General features: G+C 33.6%; 1 non-coding gene across 1 annotated transcript; it reads right to left on the bottom strand.

Moving 5' to 3' along the window:
* Window positions 1-11,736: 11,736 nt before the first annotated feature.
* LOC131179040 (small nucleolar RNA R71) lies at window positions 11,737-11,843 on the bottom strand. Its single transcript, XR_009148047.1, has one exon. It is a non-coding gene; the product is annotated as a small nucleolar RNA R71 (small nucleolar RNA).
* Between the last annotated feature and the right edge of the window lie 5,095 nt (window positions 11,844-16,938).

Here is a 16,938-nt window from a genome sequence, read left to right as displayed (position 1 = left end):
TTCCAAAATTCTTATGCTCAGATTACAACCATTGATGGATGATATTATTGGACAGGAACAAAGTGCATTCACTAAGAATAGGTTGATTTCAGATAATATTCTGATAAATCATGAAGTGATGCATTCATTAAAGATACGCAAAAGAGGGAATTCTTATGGGATGGCATTGAAATTGGATGTTAGTAAAGCTTATAACTGTGTTGAATAGGGTTTTTTAGGACACATGATGGTTTGCCTTAGGTTTCATGAGCAATAGGTCAGATGGATAATGGCATGTGTCACTATAGTCACATATTTTATCCAAATTAATGGTCACAGGTCTGACTACATCAATCCTGCTAGAGGTTTGAGATAGGGAGACTCTCTCTCCCCTTTTCTGTTTCTCATTTATGTGGAAGGATTGTCCCATAAGATAAAGCAATCAAAGCTATAAGGTCTTTCTATTTCAAGGCATGCCCCTTTTCTCACTCACCATTTTTTTACAGACGATTCAATCATCTATTATAAAGCAACAGTGAGGGAGGTAGTGATTATCAATCAAATTTTACTGTGCTATGAAGTTAATGGTGGGCAAAGTATCAATTTAGCAAAGTCCAACCTGGTGTTCAGTCCTAATACACTGAGAGAGATCCGACAGAGTATAGCAATAATCCTTCACATATATAAAATGGATGCTCCAGGAAAATTTCTTAGCTTCCTTCAGATATTCCTTGATCCAAAAAGCAAATCTTCTCATCCATTGTGGATCCAGTTGCTAGAAAAATAGCAGGGTGGAAGGAATAAATCCTTTCTAAAACAGGAAAGGAAGTTCTTATAAAAGCCATAGCTACAGCGATACTGATCTATGCTCTTAATTTAGACTTCCTGCATCTCTATGGAGGTCCATTAATTCTTTGATAGCTAACTTCTGGTAGGGTCATAAGCAAAATGGAAAAAAAAATGCACTTAATGACATGGTTAAAGTTATGTGATCCAAAAGCGAAGGGTGGTCTCGGATTCAAAGATGTGAAATGCTTTAATATGGCTTTATTAGCCAAACAAGGTTGGAGGATTCTTACTAATCCAGAGGCTCTTATTTCCAGAATTTTAAAAGGAAAATATTTTCCTTATTCGGATCTTTTGCATGCTAATTTAAGGAGTCATCCATCTAGGGGTGGCAAAGCATCTTATGGGGGAGACAAATACTGCTGAAGGGTGTTCGATGGCATGTAAGTAAGGGGGATTCTATCTTATGTAAAGAGGATAAATGGATTCCTCTATTTTTTCCAAATGCCCCAAGAGTTAAGCGAGGCCATAATCCAAACATTGTATGGGTCTCCCAACTCATAAATCAGTCTACAATGACTAGAACAGGTAGATCCTTCAGGAGAATTTTACAGAAGAGGAAGTAAAATATATTCTCTCTATCTCTTTGAGTTTATTTCAATAAGTGTCGCAATGTGTTTTGCAATTACGTGGCAATTCACACTGAAATGAAAAGGTGAGGAGTCACCACTCTAATTTTACGGGAAAAATAGAGAAAACCTTTTATTTTATTTTCAAAATTTTTGTTTAAAGAAAATGATCCACTTCTGTCTCAGAGATTTAAGGTTGGGAGTCCTTACACGTGCGGGAAAGGTATTAGGCACCCCACATCATCCTAAAAGGGTACATAAATTTAAGGATGTGCTCAAATAAATTAATATCAATAATTTGAAATGAAACTTATTTTATAATATATGTTCCTTATTTTGATTGAAAAAAAAATGTAGGAATACTTGAATATCTCACTCTTAGGGTAAGTCAAATACACGAGTAAATGAAATGCTCTAAAAGTAAATTTTGACTCTATTTATTTTTGAAAACTTTTCATTTTATTTTTGAAAACTTTTCATTTTGAAAGAGGTTTCTAATTTGACAGATGGTTGAATATATATATATTTTTAAAATGAGGTTTTTCAAGAAAATATGAAAATGCAGGTTTTAAAATTAAATGTGATCTAAAATTAAAATTTTGATCGAAATCAAATTGGCATGGAATAAAATTTTTCTGGGAATTAAAGGACTGGCAGAAAGTAAAATTAACCGAAGTTAACTTTACTGGAAATGGAAATGATGAATAGGAGGAAAAGTGTAATTTAAATTTTATTATTTTTTATTTTTTATTAAAAGAGAATTTTTAATTAATTTTTCTTAAAATCGTATCATCAAAATAGAAGCCATTTAATTTAAAAAAAAAAACAATGAATTTTATTTTGTGTTCCTAAAAGGGACATTTATTTTAATTATCCATTAGAATAAACAAGAACCCATTGAACACATAATGCTGATAATATCATTTGTTCTTTTATTATTTTCATCCCTTTCCTTGATTAAAACTTTAATACCAGGAAAGGTGTCATTCGGTTCCTAAGGATTTCAATAGATCATGAAAACTTTCAACTTTCCATCGTTAATCCCATCGTAGGTGTCTAAATGTCTGAGGGTGTTATGTGTGTGGTATGCCTAATTATTTTTGAAATGCAACTTAATAATTAAACATGTATATCACTTACAGATTGGACAAGTGAAATATATAGCGAGATGCCCACAAAGGCTGGACTTTCCAAAATTTGTAGCTCTCAACCGGTTGCCTCAGATTTACCTGGCCTTCTACTCCTTTGAGCTGCAGGGGCAGGCCTGTTTGCTGGTGCTAGAGTAGCTGTAATAGTCCTCCTTGGGCAATCTCAGAAGCAACCCCCAGTCACTCGCCGACGTTCACCCTTGTGCCACTTATGGCAGTGTAGACAGGCTAAAGAAACTGCTGGTCCCCTATACAATGTCCCTGGAGAGCTGCCCATTGATAGTGTGGACTGGCCTCTCCTCGATGTGAACTGAGATCTGAGCCTTTGAGACTGGCCCTGACCTTGTGGCTGACTAGAAATCTAAGCAGGAGGACCTCTGAACTTTTTACCAGGTGCAGGGGAAGAATTGGTTTGACCCGGACCTCTCCTCTGCTGTCTTTCTCTTCTATTTTGCTCATTAATTCTGATTTTTTCCACCTTCAGTGTAGCTTCAACCAATTTTGCAAAGTCTATAATCCCCAAAGCTGTTATCATGAGTTTGATATTATCGTGTAACCCTTCCTCAAATCTCCTGCACCTCTTAGCTTCTGTAGGAACTATCTCTCTTCCATATTTGCTCAGCCTCACAAATTCTCGTTCATACTCTAATACTGACAGCTGTCTCTGTTTCAGACTGATAAATTCTCTTCTTCTCTCTTCTAGGTACACATTGCTGACATACTTCTTTCTAAACTCCATAAGAAAGAACTCCCATGTGATTTGATCTGGCTGTACCTCCCTGGATACTATATCCTACCACTGATATACATCATCCTGAAGCAGGGACACAACACTCTCCAGGTTCTGCTTTGGGTTGTAGTGAATTTGTCTCAATACTCTTTCCATTCTGTCTAGCCAATTTTCGACTGCCATGGGATCATCTTCCTTCTTTCCTAGAAAGTCCACAGCCCCATACTTTCTCAATTTCTCCAAATGGGACTTCTGTGGTGGTGGCGGAGGTTGTGGCTATGGTTGTGGTGGTGGGATAGGCCCCATCATCTATCTGTAGAATTTGGTCATTTGTTGAAATAAAGCAAATTAAGGCTATGTAGGTACTTCTTGCACTGGTGGAGTAGGTTCTCCCCTGCCTCTAACTTCAGCCATGGGTGGAGCATGACTGTCCACCTCTTCCTCTACCGTTCTCTATGAAGCAGGATCCATATCCTAACAAAAATAAGCAAAAACAAACATATCTACATTAGTGTCACCTCAACTCTTACAAATGCAATGCACAGTATGTACTCTATCTAGACCCAAAAACGCCTAAACTATAATCTGATACCACTAAATGTGATACCCTTATCCGTCTACAGTGTAGCCGAGCAAAGCATGCAACACTCGATGTCGAAGCGCCTTAATTAATCTTATTTCATTCCAATTAATCACATTTTATTTTACTAAACTAGGTCTAATTATTTTGTCGAATAAACTGATAGAGTTTCCCCAAATTTATTAGTAATTTTGACGATTTTTCGCCTGTTAAAATTTTTAACAATATAATCTCAAAAGCATAAATTTTTCATAATTCCAATATTTCAGATCATTTATCTCAATTTCACAATTTTCATTCATACAAAACAAATAAAATTGGTGCTCATTCATAAATGAAATACTAAATGTCATTAATATACATAATTACAAATAATTACATGGTTCCATAATTTACATAACAAAATAAATATCTAATATAAAATACAAAATAGAAAATACATGATGTAGCCTAGTGTCCTAACCAAAATGCATTGTAGTGGAGGTGACAGTGGACTCAATGCAGAATCTGGACTCTCACCCAGTCTGAGGTCTGCTGGGCTCTCTATCGGTATCTCCAGTACCTATGCGTAGCAAAAAGCGACGTGCTAAGCAATACAGCTTAGTGGTGCCAATATAAAATAAAAATAAACTAAAATAATTAAATGTAAGAAATTAAGCTGATATTTCATGCAGACTAAAATTTTTGGTAAATATTTATAAAATTATTAATTTAGTAATTTTTATGTTTATTATTTAATTATAAATTATTAAGTCTTATTTTCGTTGTCCAAGTAACCTATACTAGTAACTGGACTAGGTAAATGGGTAAACTGGCATTGGGTACCAAGTACCTCGAGCTTTCACACTATCGGTCACCAAGTGTCTGCCAGGTGTGCAACAGGACAGTTACAAGCCATAATAGTCATCGAGCACAAGGCCAAGTATATTAAAGATATAAAAATGGCCAAAAGCCATAATATCACAAAATCTCACTATATGCCATAAATCACAGAATGACACGAAGCCATATGCAGTACTGCTATCGGAACCCTATTGGCATGTCAACCTATCCAAACCAATCATTCTAGGCATACAAGAGCATATTACAAAGTTAATTGTTTAATTCTTTGCATTTGAGGTTTGGTGGTTATTATTTACCTTACTATTCATGCAAAAATATTGACTTTTTCATAATTAATAGGTAGGCAAGTTCTAATTACACTAAAATACTACATTTTGAGTTTTACATTTGTTGGCATTGGTTGCCAATTTCAATTCAAATCTCATTGGAAGTTATTTCAAATTTTTAGATTTCATTGCTTATGTTTACTGTTCCATTGGACCAATTTATAGTGGGAATTTGGCTAAACTTTCTTCATCAAAGTTGTTCCTTAATATGTCTTCTTTAATTCCATTTTTGAATCACTCTATTTAGAGTTTTGTAGTTCAAGTTATGACATTTTTACCATAACTAGCCGGATTGGTCCATTCCCAGATTTTCTGGGCAGAATTTGGTTCTGGCAGTTTTAGTATCCTAAATTTGGCTAACAATTTGAATTAGTTATGGCCAGAATTTAGGTTTCTATTTTTCATGAAAGTTGTTCTAAATTGTTTAAGATTTCTAGGGGTTCAAGAATCAGATCATTTGGACCTCTCTATACAAAGTTATGACCATATGAACAAACACTATTCATTTGATCATTTTCCAGGTCTAGAATTGGGATACCTGGATTTAGGCAAATTTTAGGTCACTTTAGGTTGATTTTCTGAGCAGGGTCTCTTCATAAAAAATATGGCATTATGTCCCTAATTTCACATCCAATTGGCCTTACACCAATTGAAGCCACACAAGTCAAGTTACAGTTCCCAAACACACTAGACTCAAGTCTAGAATTTCTGACACATAGGGTAGCAATTCTATTTCACCATTGAATGCCACAATTCATTCCAAATTAAGGTCAAACTATACCAAATGGTCACTAATTGACCATTAGAACACCAATTCTACAACAAATTGGCAAAACCCTAATTTTGCCTCAAAACCTAATCCCCAAATTCCCCATTTTACCATACATGAAAATTCAAAGTCCCAATACATATATTCTCATTCATGGCCATCACTACAAACTTTAATTCCATTAAAATTCATCCAATACATCTTTCATTCATGGCTAACGAAAACTTAGGGTAATTCTAACATGCAAAATTTGTTTTAATTTCTACAATTTATCACTTAATTCATGATCCTAACATAGAATCTATAGAGAGAGGACTTGGAACTAACCTCTTGAAGCAAAATTCTAAGATTCCAATTCTTCACTTTCTCTTTGTTTCTTGGCAGCCAAACACTTTAACAAGGTGAGATAACAATTTTTTATGAAGGGATTTATGAGTTTTATGGTAGAAGGTCAAGGAATTTCAAGCTTTCATGAACAATAATGGTAGAAAGCTCACAAGTGAATTTTGACCAAGTGAGGGAGGTAGAAGAAGATGAGGGAAATTTTGGTTATTTATCTCTAGTTTATCTCTTATAATAGATTTGTTTAATTGTGATTGGTCGGAGAGGTTTTAATAACATCATGCATTATGTCATAATTGAATTTTAAATTTCATTTGCTTTATTTTTCTTTCGTCTCTCTTTTACTTATTTTTAATTAATTTTTCATTAATATTTATTCATATTGTATATCATATACCTCACTTACTTGAATGAACAAGTTGGTCAAAAATCATCTCTGAATGTAAAATGACCAAAATGCTTTTTGTTTTGCTTATTGAGCTAAAATTGTCTGTACCGATTTAGAAAATTTTTTTAACATTTTCTTGACATTCTATTGCCATCTAAGTCTCAATAACTCTTCATTGGAGTCCTAAAAATTATTTCACAGGGTTCTCTATGGGTCTAGGGTTGCTAACTGTCTTTGCAATCACTTCCCGTTAGGTTACCCATCGTCGGAGCACTGGATCATTTAACCTTGTTGTATTTTATTTCTTAAATTTTTCTTTAATTTTTCTTATCATTATTTGGGTTATTTATGACTCCTCACCCTAGTTTAAGTATAGTTTCAAACATTTTGGCTGTCCGGATAGACATTGATTACCGGAACAATAGAATGTACGGACTACCTAAAGTGAGGGCGTTACAAGCTGAGCATAAAAGGCATGGCCAATTCCTGAAGAAGTTATTAGTGAGCTGGAAAAGACCATCAGGCATGACCAATGATAGAGATAGGAATTCAATTGAGGGGTCCAATTAAAATATGTAATTTGTAAAAATAATATACATAAACAAATATAATTTGACAATAGGATTGCATAGAAAATATTAATAAATTGTTATAATTAAATTACAATAATTCTCCTCTATTCTTCATTAACTGAAATCTATTTATAATAATTTCATTGTCAATATTTGCAAATACATCTCTTTCAATGTGAATCACCAAATAATAATTTAGTAGCTTGTCACCCATTCTATTATAAAGTGAAGTTTTTATGATATTCATCGCAGAAAAAGCTCTTTTCACTGTGATTGTAGCAACTGGTAAGATTAATAATAATTTGACTAACAAATACGCCAAAGGAAAAACATTATGCTTTGTTGTAGCAACTATCTTCTGAGCAAGACCTACAATTTAACTCACTTTAGAAAATTTCTAATCCATATGCATATCAAAGTCAAAATTTTCAAGTTGAGATTCAAGTTCAATTAGAGCAGCTTGAGAAAATTCACATGGAGAAAATTTTGTAAATTGAATCAATTTGCCCGTATGAAATACAGAAAATGAATCCTTAAGATCAAGACATGTCATACATAAAAGCAAATTTATATTCACTTTATTAAATCGATTATTAAGTTCTTGAAACTATTTATCAATTACATAATAAAATAACTTAACATGATAGTCATGAAGATTTATCATTTCCTCACTTCTAATCCTTAATTTCCTTCTAGCTCTATAGACATCCTCCGTATCATTAGTTTATCTAAATCATTAGTTTTTCAGGAGCACGTAAGGCAGCTTTTAGGCTTGTCTTTTGTCTTTAAGTGCTTCGCTTCAATTAACAAACTTTTTTTTTTTGTTAAATTAAGATACCAAACTCTTATCTTTAAAAAAAAAAGAAAAAAGAAAAAACTATTAGTCCAGCAATCCGAAAAACTGGGCATTAAATTTGCATTAAGTTTGATAGAACACCAATGGAAGAAGGGAAGTGCCATATAAAATGACAAAATAATGGAATTGATTAATGTTTCCTTGCATTTTCTTTTCCATGCATGCTCATAATTTTCTTTACAATTAAGTTACCTTGTAATTGATCTTTCATTGCCATTTTTCTTCCCCAATCAAAATCATAAAAACTAATATGTGTCAATCTTCTCTTCCACGTGATAATGAGTGTTATAAAATAATCATGAATGATAACCAGGGCTATCAATACCTAATCATCATCAAGCCCAGCGATTAGTTGTAACCATAAATAATTTTAAAGAAAAATCTTAACGATTCACTTGAATGATTGAGTAAGAAGTTTGTAATTCTAAGAAATATAATATATTAAAATTTGACGATCAACGTATTTGACTAAAAAAATTATTATTTATAATAGAAGAAACATAGCTTCAATTAATTCTACATATTTGACTAAAATATTATTTATTTATAATAGATGAAACATACCTTCAATTAATTCCTAGCCCCAATAAAATATAATCTGTCTCTCCAGTATAATTTAAAGAAGGTTGAGCAAATATATATATATATATATATATATATATATATATATATATATATATATATATATATATATATATATATATATATTTTGAATTCCACCTTATAGAATCATATTATGAAGAAAAAATACTTACACATAAAGATGCTGATGTGGGTAAGCCCAATCTTGAAATAATATCGTTTAGAAATTACAATTTTATAAGAATTTAATTTAATTAATTTTTATATTAAAAATAAAATTTAATTTTTTAATATAAAAAATTATTTAAAAAAAATTATGCAAAAATTTAGATGAATACATCCATACCAATAATACAAATGCAACTCAAAATTATCATTTATTGTGAGAGATTCTTTTGATTTAGATTTAATTTATTATAAATTAAAAATATAAAATATGTAATAAAATCAACCTAATAAATATATAAATTTCATGTATTTATATATTAAATCATGATAAATTGATCTAAACAAAATTTTCTCGTATTCTCATATATTCCTATACTATTAATTTGTTATTGATCATCAAATTTTTGGTCGCCTTTTTATATTATTCATATTTAAATAGGAGAATATTTATTTCCTTTCTCATATTGTTGCTTATCTTTTGCTGTTCTTTAAATTGCGAAGATCTTTCAGTAAATTATCTTCGTTGCTTTCAACTCCAATAATTACTCAATCCTTTCTCACAGGTCCCAATCAGAAAATTATTGTTGGCCAATCATAATACATCAACTATATATATATATATATATATATATATATATATAACAAAATCCATAAAACATATAGTAAATAAAGCAATAAAAAATTATAATAATTTGTCACTGATTAAATGAATTATGACAAAACTCCTGTGATGAATATTACATAATTATAATTTTGATTATAATATAAATTCTATTATTCAAGAAATAAAATCAGTCTTCATCACAGTATTATACTAAATAATTGCATAAAATTTATAAACTTAGAAGTCAAAAAAATGAATATTGATAAGTTGCATAATTTATTAATTTTACTTCCATCACATTTAATGTTTTTAGGATATCTTTATGTCTAATTCAGTTAATTAAAGTATAATTATTTATTAGGCATATGTTTAGAGAATTGTTGAAACAATTGTGTTAAATGGAGAAATTGTTAGCATTAGCATTAATTTAGCTCTTGCTGTATTTTTCAGGGTTTTGATGAAGTCCCAGAACATAGAAGTGTGGAAGGAAGCTTGGAAAGGTTGAAGGATTGAGAAGCGTTAAAGAAACAAAGTACACGGGTAGTGTAAACACAACCACAGACCCGTGTAACATTGTGTCAGAAGAAATCCAGAAAACCGAGGAAGAGACAAAGTACACGGGCCGTGTAACTTGACTCGTGTAACTTTCTGTGCCAGTACAAAACCTACCCACTCAACTCCAGTAAGTTACACGGCCCTGGGCCGTGTAGTAATACACGGGCCGTGTATCTGTCGACAGTCAGTTTCCTAATTTTGCTCCAGTTGCAGTTTTTGATAGAGACTCTAAAAACCTAACCCTAGACCATTTATTATAAATAGAAGAGGCAGCAGCCGACTCAAGGGATGAATTTTCAGACGCCTCCACACCTTTAGATCCGACGATTCAGCAACCTCTCCATTCGTCTTTTAGAATTCTTCTTTATTTTTTCCTTTACTTTTCTGTAGGCCATGAACATGAGTGGCTAAGTTTTTAATTCAGTTCAAGGGATTCAAGTTCTTTTGCTTTATTTGTGAGATCAGGCTCTTAATTTAATTTATGTCTTTTTGAATATCTATTATTTTCTGATTTCTTTGTCTTTGATCTATTGAATGATTTGCTAAAAAGGCCTATTAGTTAATTGTTTGAAGAGATCAATTGCTAGTTCATCTTCATAATCCGTAATTGTTGTGTAAGATTGAACATAAGTAGCAATTATGTTTTATTGATTATGATCCCAGTTTTCGATAATAACCTAAGGAAACAATAGGGTGGATTAAATGATTTATGCTGTATAAATTATTGTTCAGCTTAACTACTTTCTTTTTTTAAAGTAGTTATTAATTTGATGAGGATTGCTTAATACCAATTCAATTAATAATTAGTGTCAATAACAGTGCTGGGCTCGAATTGATGAGTACAGGGAAGTCAGGGGTTTACCTCGCTGTTTGGTAAATCTACGTTAAGTATTCAATAAGAGAAAATTGTATTTCTTTTGTCTATGATCAAATCAATACATTGGAATGCGAATTGCCTTGGACTGAGGTTTGTTTAGATTGAGATTTTAATATTTGGTTTTTGAATTTCTGATTTTTTCTGATTTTGTGTTACAAAACACCCCCCAATCTTTGTTTCCCTTGTTTCCTTTACATAACTGCATGAAAATCCAATAATTCAGTCTCTAGGGTTCTACCTGGATTTACCACTTACTGCAGAAAATATTTCATAATTGGTGGTTTCAGTTAATTTAATTTATGGTGGATTTGACAACCCACCAAGAATTTTAGCACTCTGATCAAGACCAATAAATCCATAGGATTCTTTGGCCCCACCCTTTTGAGGCCAAATTTGATTGTTTTCTAGGGTTTTGAGGCATTTTTCTGTTTTTACTTTGATTTCTCTTTGTTTATGACAAGAACTTCTCAATCTGGTGAGTTGATCTTTGATCCAGATGTAGAAAAAATAGCTAAACAATTGAGAAAATTGGCTAAGCACGGTAGGCTGATTTTGAATACATCTGAAGGAGTCCAATCTCCAAGGAAGTTAAGTTTGGATTCGAATTTGGATTCAGAGTCAAATTCTAAAAATGAAACCATGGCTGCTAGGACTTTGAAAGAGTTGGTTGCTCCTGATCTAAACCAACAGCCTTTGTGTATTCAATACCCTGCTTTAAATGTTACTTTTGAGTTGAAATTTAGACTAATACATTTGTTGCCTAAGTTTCATGGTCTTGCAGGTGAGAATCCACATAAGCATTTAAAAGAATTTCATATTGTGTGTTCTAGCATGAAACCTCAAGGAGTTTCAGAGGATCAGATCAAGCTTCGGGCTTTCCCTTTCTCACTGGAAGGCACAGCTAAGGATTGGTTGTATTACCTTTCTTTTGGATCTATCAACTCATGGAATGGGATGAAGAAGATATTTCTGTAGAAGTATTTTCCTGCTTCTCGTGCTGCCAACATAAGAAAAGAAATTTGTGGCATCCAACAGTACAATGGAGAGAGCTTGTATGAGTACTGGGAGAGATTTAAGAATCTGTGTGCAAGCTGTCCCCATCATCAAATAAGTGAGCAACTATTGATTCAGTATTTCTATGAGGGACTTCTACTAATGGACCGCAGTATGATAGATGCTGCTAGTGGAGGAGCTTTGGTTGACAAGACACCAGAAGAGGCAAGGAGGCTGATTGCTAACATGGTAGCAAATTCTCAGCAGTTTTGAATGAGAATGGATCACACACTTATGAAGGTTAATGAGGTAAGTACATTTAACCTTGAGAAACAAATTTCTAATTTAACTTCTTTGGTGAGACAGTTGGCTGTAGGGAACATGCAAACTGTTAAGGTATGTGAAATTTGTTCGGGTTTGGGTCATGCTACTGACATATGTCCTACATTATAAGAGGATGAATCAATGCAACATGCTAATGCAGTAGGACATTATGGACAGCCACGATGCAGGTATGATCCCTATTCTAGTTCTTATAATCTAGGATGGCGAGATCATCCGAATTTGAGTTATGGGAATCAAGCGGTGCAAAACTGATACCAGTGGCAAAGACCACAAGTGAATCAACCACAACCACCTCCACCTCCCTCAAATCAAGGTATGTCACTTGATGAAATTGTTAAGGCTTTGGATAACAATACACAATAGTTTCAACAGGAGACCAGGAATAGCATTCAAAACATAGAAAAGCAGATTGGGCAGTTAGCCTCATCTGTGAGTAAGCTGGAAGCTCAAGGTTCTGGAAAGCTTCCATCACAAACAGTCATGAACCCCAGAGAAAATGCGAGTGCAATACTATTGCAGAGTGGGAAAGAAGTTGATAATCAGACTCCACATGAGCCAATGAAAAAGAAAAAGCAAGGAGAAAAAGAGTCTGAAGTTCCTGAAATTGAGGTAAATACTGAACCCAAACTGAATAAGGTTAATAATTATGTTCTTCCTCCATTCCCATGCAGGTTGGCTAAAAATAAGAAAGAAGAACAAGGGAAAGAAATTTTGGAGACTTTCAGAAAGGTGGAGGTGAATATACCTTTACTTGATGCAATCAAACAAGTTTCCAAGTACGCTAAATTCCTTAAGGAATTATGCACTACAAAGCACAAGTTGAGGAATAATGAGAAGATCAGTGTGGGGGAAAATGTGTCGGCATTAATTCAGCAAAAATTACCCCCCAAGTGTAAGGATCCAAGTTCGTTTTCTATTCCCTACAGAATAAGTGATTCTAAATTTGAACGTGCAATGCCAGATTTAGGAGCATCTATTAATATTATGTCAAATTCAGTTTTTCAAACTTTAAATTTGGGTCCTTTGAAGAAACTAGTGTCATTATTCAGTTAGCTGATTGTTCTAATGCTTACCCATTGCGAGTAGTTGAGGATGTGTTGGTGCAGGTTGGAGAATTGATTTTTTCTGTAGATTTTACATTCTGGATATGGAGGATAGTGTTCCCACATCAAAGTCCGCTTTGATTTTGTTTGGAAGACCTTTCCTAAAGACTGCCAAGATAAAAATTGATGTGGATAATGGTACCCTAACTATGGAGTTTGATGGAGAGACTATCAAATTTAACATCTTTGATGCCATGAAGTATCCTGCTGATGACCATTCTATTTTTTCTATTGATGTTGTTGATACAATTGTGCAGGATGTTTTTGAGTTAAGCATGAAGGATGAGTTAGAAGTGGTGATTAGTCAAGGAATTCAAGAAATCAGTACCAGTCAACCATTAAGTGTAGAGGTTCAAGAGGCAGTAATGGCATTGCAGTCATTACCTCCTGTTCAGAAAAGGTATCGAGTACCAAAGATCGATTTACTTGTATCTCACACAAAATTATTACCTTCTATGATGCAGGCACCAGTTCTTGAACTCAAGCCCTTACCTGAGCATTTGAACTATGTTTGCTTGGGAGACAATGAGACACTTCCAGTTATCATCTCAAGTAATTTAACAAAGATTCAAGAAGATAGATTGATTAGGGTTCTGAGAGTACACATGAAAGTAATTGGATGGATAATAGCTGACATTAAAGGTATAAACCTATTAGTGTGCATGCACAGGATTTTACTGGAGGATGAGGCTAAACCAAGTAGAGAAGCTCAAAGGAGATTTAACCACAGATGATGGAGGTTGTGAAGAAGGAGATTTTAAAGCTACTGGATACAGGAGTTATTTACCCAATTTCAAATAGCAAATGGGTAAGTCCAGTCCAAGTAGTGCCAAAAAAATCAGGAGTCACTGTGGTAGCAAATCAAGATAATGAACTTGTTCCAACAAGGATTCAGAGTGGATGGCGAATGTGCATAGACTACCGCAAGCTGAATTCAACAACAAGGAAGGACCACTTCCCACGACCATTCATTGATCAGATGCTTGAGCGGTTAGCAGGTAAGTCTTATTTCTGTTTTCTCGATGGCTTTTCTGGATATAATCAAATTGTGATTGCCCTGGAAGATCAAGAGAAGACTACCTTCACTTGCCCTTTTGGAGCTTTTGCTTTTAGAAGGATGCCCTTCGGGCTTTATAATGCACCTGTCACATTTCAGAGATGCATGATGAGCATATTTTCAGATTACATTGATAGTTGCATTGAGGTATTCATGGATGATTTTACCGTGTATGGTGATTCATTTGATGCATGTTTACATCATTTAAATTCTGTTCTTGAGAGATGCATTGAGAAAAATCTTGTTTTGAATTATGAGAAGTGTCATTTTATGGTGGAACAGGGGATTGTTTTGGGTCATGTTGTCTCTAATAGGGATAAATCTAAAATTGATTTAATTGTGAACTTACCCTATCCCACAACTGTGAGAGAAGTACGCTCTTTTCTTGGTCACGCAGGTTTCTATGGCAGGTTCATTAAGGATTTCTCTAAGATAGCATTGCCTTTGTCTAGACTCTTGCAAAAAGATGTTCCTTTTGAGTTCAGTGAAAAGTGCAAGGAGGCTTTTGATAAATTGAAATCTGCATTGATATCACTCCCTATTATCCAGGCTCCTGATTGGACTACACCATTTGAAATTATGTGTGATGCGAGTAATTATGCAGTGGGAGCAGTTTTAGGGCAGCGTATTGGGCAACTCTTTCATGTGATTTATTATACATCCATAACACTCAATTCAGCTAAGCGCAATTATTCTACTACCGAAAAAGAATTTTTGGCTATAGTTTTTACTTTAGATAAATTTCGATCATATTTGCTTGATTCTAAAATAATTATCTTCTTTGATCAAGCAGCGTTGAAGTATCTCTTGGCAAAGAAGGAAGCAAAACCAAGGTTGATTAGATGGATCCTTCTGTTGCAAGAATTTAATCTTCAAATCAAGGATAAGAAAGGAGCTGAGAACCTGGTAGCAGATCATTTGAGCAGATTAGTGACACAAGAATATCCATTTCTTTGTAGGAACTTTTTCTTAATGAGCAGTTATTTAAAATGCAAGGTATGATCCCTTGGTATGCTGATTTAGTGAATTATTTGGTTACTAAGGTTGTGCCTTTTGATTTGACTAGAGCTAAGAAAGAGAAATTGAAATGTGAGGCTAAGTATTATGTGTGGGATGACCGGTATTTGTGGAAATTTTGTTCAGATCAAATTATTAGGAGATGTGTTCCTGATAATGAGATTCAATCTATTCTTGCTTTTTGTCATGCCTATGCATGTGGAGGTCATTTTGGACCCAAGAGAACAGGTAAGAAAATATTAGATTGTGGTTTTTACTGGCCTACTATATTTCATGATTCATATTTGATTTGCAAAAATTGTGAACAATGTCAAAGAACAGGAAGTTTAACTCGTAGGAATGAGATGATTTAGAATCCAAACTTGTTTGTGAGATTTTTAATGTATGGGGTATTGATTTTATGGGTCCATTTCCTTCTTCTTTTGGCTTTGTTTATATATTACTTGGTGTTGATTATGTTTCGAAATGGGTGGAAGCCAAAGCCACCAGGACTGATGATTTTAAAGCTGTTGTAGGTTTTATCAAGTCAAACATTTTTAGCAGGTTTGGGGTTCCTAGAGCTATAATCAGTGACCGAGGCACACATTTTTGTAATAGAACTGCTGAGGCATTATTGAGGAGATATAGTGTTTTTCATAGAGTATCTACAGCTTATCATCTTCAAATAAGTGGGCAAGCACATGTGTCTAATAGAGAGATCAAGTTTATTGTATAATTCAAGTTTGAAACTGATGCCTGGTAAGTTGCGTTCTCGTTGGATTGGACCCTTTGTTGTTACTAATGTGTTTCCTTATGGTGCAGTTGAAATTCAAAGTTTAGGAACTAATAAGGTGTTCAAGGTCAACGGTCATAGACTCAAGCCATTTTATGAAGGGTTTCAGGAGCATACAGTGGAGGAACTCAAATTGAGTAACCCAAATTATGTGGACTAAGGAGTTTAGCCATGTCGAGCTCACGACATTAAACAAAGGCGCTTCTTGGGAGGCAACCCATGGGTGTCTTGTTAGCCACAATCAGATTTGTTTTCTTTCCCTTATTTTGTTTTATTTTCTAGCATTTTTTTCTTTTCTTTTGCATTTGGGCTTTACATTGGGGACAATGTAAGTTTTAAGTGTGGGGGAGGAGAAATCTTTTGCTTGAAAAAATAAATAAATAAATAAAAATAAAAAATAAAAAAAATAAAAAAATTTTTGTTCTTATAGGCTTGATTCATGATTCTATATTAACTCTCGGAGAGAAGTGCTTTGTCCTTAAAATGACTTTTCTATTTTAGATTGAATTTTTGAGATTTTAGGCAAGGTAATAGTAACTTTAATGATGGATTTTCCTTCTTATCCATACCATAAAGCAATTTTTTTTCCTGCATAAATCATTTAGGCTTGATTTAATGGTGAAATAATTAGTTATGTGTGCTTTAAACTAGTGTAATGCATATTTCAGAACTTTGTTTAATCTATCAAGGCACTTTATAATATGTAAATGCATAAATTGGGGGAAATAAAAGGTTGAACTTGAAAATTGCTCCGCTATTTTAGTTAAGCAAACTAACCAGGGCTCTTCATGAACTCCATGTCGATTCTCAGGCTAAAAGCTAGCTAGGATATGAGCAAGGTACTTTTCTGAAGGTGACGGTTGAGAAAAAAAAAAGTGATAACTGTGATAAGAGAGAAGTACCAATTTCAAATAATT

This window comes from Hevea brasiliensis, chromosome 3 (genome assembly GCF_030052815.1).
Source record: "Hevea brasiliensis isolate MT/VB/25A 57/8 chromosome 3, ASM3005281v1, whole genome shotgun sequence".
In the NCBI taxonomy this organism is placed as follows: domain Eukaryota; kingdom Viridiplantae; phylum Streptophyta; class Magnoliopsida; order Malpighiales; family Euphorbiaceae; genus Hevea; species Hevea brasiliensis.
The sequence above is the reverse complement of the archived record's forward strand: the minus strand, read 5'-3'. Positions and strand labels throughout refer to the sequence as shown.